Source organism: Apis dorsata, unplaced genomic scaffold (genome assembly GCF_000469605.1).
Source record: "Apis dorsata unplaced genomic scaffold, Apis dorsata 1.3 scaffold_270, whole genome shotgun sequence".
NCBI classification, from domain to species: Eukaryota; Metazoa; Arthropoda; class Insecta; order Hymenoptera; family Apidae; genus Apis; species Apis dorsata.
In genome coordinates this window covers 32,115-35,498 of record NW_006263548.1, presented here as the reverse complement: position 1 = coordinate 35,498, position 3,384 = coordinate 32,115, and the positions used below count along the sequence as shown (strand labels likewise).

General features: G+C 32.3%; 2 protein-coding genes across 3 annotated transcripts in view; both read right to left on the bottom strand.

The window, feature by feature from the left end:
- The window catches only part of LOC102670847 (solute carrier organic anion transporter family member 74D), an 8,931-nt gene extending 6,331 nt beyond the window's left edge, over positions 1 to 2,600 (bottom strand). The window contains exon 1 of one of the 2 annotated variants that reach the window (XM_006616744.2): positions 2,350 to 2,600. The gene's annotated coding sequence lies outside the window, so the exon portion shown is untranslated. The remainder of the gene's footprint in view (positions 1 to 2,349) is intronic. The other variant, XM_006616743.2, reaches the window with a different exon arrangement.
- Positions 1 to 3,384, bottom strand: part of LOC102671071 (solute carrier organic anion transporter family member 74D-like) — a 28,298-nt gene that overhangs the window by 19,379 nt on the left and 5,535 nt on the right. The gene's annotated exons all lie outside the window — the stretch shown is intronic.

Here is a 3,384-nt window from a genome sequence, read left to right as displayed (position 1 = left end):
TATCTATCTCTCTACGAAAAAAAAAAAAAAAAACAATGGAAGTCTTATAATTTGATACATTTAAAAATTTTGAATAGAGGAAAAATTATATCTCATAAAATACATAATCAAAAATGACTTGTAAATTCACAGAATTATCAGATGCTATTATAAATATATACAAGTATAAAAATGGAAAGCTAACAAGGTCATGATTACAATAATTGCATTAATTTCTCTATAAAATCTTCACATATCTTCTTCATGCGACTCCTTCAGTAGCGATAAATTTGTTATCTCTCATTATAAACTATTTAATTGTTTTCTTATTAGTAATAGTCTATTTCCTTCTATTTCATTGTTTCTTTCTCATTTTGCTAGATATACATTTTCGTTGTATTATTATATAATTTCTGGTAAGAAACTAAATCAGAATTTTAATGTGTATGTTCAATGTGTCGATTATATAATTTATATTACTTTTCAAAATATTATATATACAGAAAGAGAGAGAATTGGTTTATTATCAATCTCTTTACGAGTCATCCAACGTTATTAATATAAGACAAATCCATTCCATTAAATTATCTAATTGATAACAAAAATGAGGGGAAGGGTTAAGATAATAACACAGATGAAAAATAAATTGTAGATCAAAAGCTTCGATCCGTCAACTTTCTTACGTTCATCTTATAACATTTAACATGTATAAAATATATATATATATATATATATATATATAATATTCAAAAAACTCTGAATTGACGAGATCTACTTTTCTCGTAACGATTTCATATATAAACGTGACGAACATAAATATTAATCACGTTTTATAAACGGTACTTTCAATGCGAGAAATACATCACGTGTGATGGATTTGCAACGCACGTGTTTTCGAAATTCCAAAACGAATAAAATATTTCACGATACCGATATATCCCATCCGATTTATTTGCGATCAATATAAAGGAGAAAAGAAGAGATTTCGTTTCATCCGTGTCTAAAAGTCTAAAAGTCAAACGACGTAATGGATTTATTTACCAACGATTTCCTTGGTAATTGTCGAGTATATACCACGGGCACCTGAGATGATTACGCAATTGCAATTTAACTGGGTATAGATTTCGTTGTGACGCTCGGAGACTGCATTAATACGGAGTTCCAGCCGATTGTTACTTCCGCCTCGTCGTGCTACGAGAAGCACGCGAAGAATCGCGGACCTAACTTTATAATAGAGTGTTACGCGGTGAAAAGAAATCGAAATAGGCAAAGTTAAGGACGGAGATCAAAATTTCAAGATCAAAAAAATTTTATTCGAGAAGAAAGGAAAATCGAGTTTTTTCGATATTTGTTCAATATTTCTTTTGATTTTGCGAAATATAAATTTGGATAATTAATCGTGAAACGAAGAGAAGGAAATTGGAATAATTTTTTTTCTTATGTAAAATTCGATAAATTTATATAAATGTGTGTATATATATATATATATATATATATATATATATATATATATGATATATGTAACGAGATGTAGATATAGAGATATGTAATACGAATCCTTTTCGTTGGATGTTACGCGAAAGCAGGAACGTGTTATTGGTTTGAAAGTCAAATGTTATTACGCCCGACACATGTGCACGATAAAACTGTAGGTATACGAGAAACCCGGTAAATAATTGTCAACAGTGGTGTATGTCGGAGAAAAAAAAAAAAACATCTTCCATGATGATAATAATAATCACTTGTAACAGTGGCACGCGAACGTATACAAAGCCATCGATACTTTCAAAATAATTATACACGTGAGTGTATAATTGGCTCGATCAATTCGAAATGATTTTACTCGAGGCTATTTCTGCATTGATAAAACGAATACGTACATAATGAAAGAATCGTTAAATTAATATTTCTGAGGAGGAGATAAAAACCATTTGAAACTATTTTAACGATAATTAGTATATTTCTATTTGAATATTTTAAAATCTATATTATTTCAATAAAATTATATTTTTCACTTACCGTAATCCATTGATTTAAAGAACGTTCGTTTTCCAAAAAAAAAAAAAAAAAAAAAAAAAGCTAATATTGCATATTTGCATTAGTTGCATATTTAAAAAAAAAAAAAAAAAAGGAAAAAGATAAAGAAGTGAAATGAATTCGATATGCAATAAAAGCACATGATTATTCGTAACGATTTGATTAACGATAACGTTTGATTAACGTGTTCGTGTGATTAATTTACAACACGAAAAAAAAAAACCTGTGCAAGAAACGGGCAATCCTAATGGAAACATTAGCACTTATGATGAGTAGAGCGCAAAGTGTGCAAGAGGAGGAAGCGAAGACACGCGAGAATTCTATTAGTCTCACCTTGACCTTAGACCACGTGCTTCCGCATGGACTCAGGAAGGACTTCCAGGTCGCGAGTCCTATCTGGATCGCGATCCTCGAGAGTCTTTCCTTTCTCGTCACTTCCCTCGTTTGACGGAGTAACTCGGGAAAAAAAAGTCACCGAGCGCTATGAGCGCTCTAGTTTACGCGAATAAACGCGGGGTAACTGAGGCTTGGTCTTGTGTCAATGGCAATGCTCCCCTACTATTTCTCTATCATAAACGAGTGATAAGCGGGGAGCTCATTCAGCGGACCCATTATCAATGAAGCGGCGGTGCTGACATCTAATCACCTCTAGTTACCCACGATCACCGGCCGGCACCGATTCCAAAGGTATCCTAGAACACCGATTGGTTGCGGTCTGTGCTAAGTCTGAATTCGTTCAAGTGGAATCATATTTTATTTTTATTTATTTATTTATTTTTTTTTTTTTTTCTTTGGCATAGCTTGTATAAAGTGTATTTTTGATGGTGTAGATGTAATATTTTAATTTTAAGAATGTCTTAGTAGCGTATTGAAATTCATGGTTCAAAGTAAAGAAGATTTTTCTCCTTTGTCAAAGAGCGACAAATTTATGAAGATCCATGAAGGAAGCCAAATCGTAGAGTTATTTTGCCGAAAGGCAGAGCCGGTTATTTTTACTCGGTCTGACTTGGAGGGCGATTTTCCCTTTGCTCGTTTTTTGCAGACCGCCGCGACGCTCGGCGTCCAATTCCACAAGGCCATTAAGATTATCTTTAGCCACGAAAAACGACAAGATCGAGTTCCAGTTGGAACTACCAATTCACTCGTCTCGGTTGTCGGGGGAAAGAAAAAGGAAATTTGTCATAAAATAAATGATAAAAGAATTCGTAACGAATTCGATCCTCGTCAATTTTCATTTTTTTTTTTTTTTTTTTTTCTGAAGAACTAAAACGCAAAATAATAAAATTCGATAAGAATAGTTTTCGTTACGAAGTCATGAGTACGAAAAGTGAAATAAATTTAAAAAGAGGACACAGTTAAATGATACAA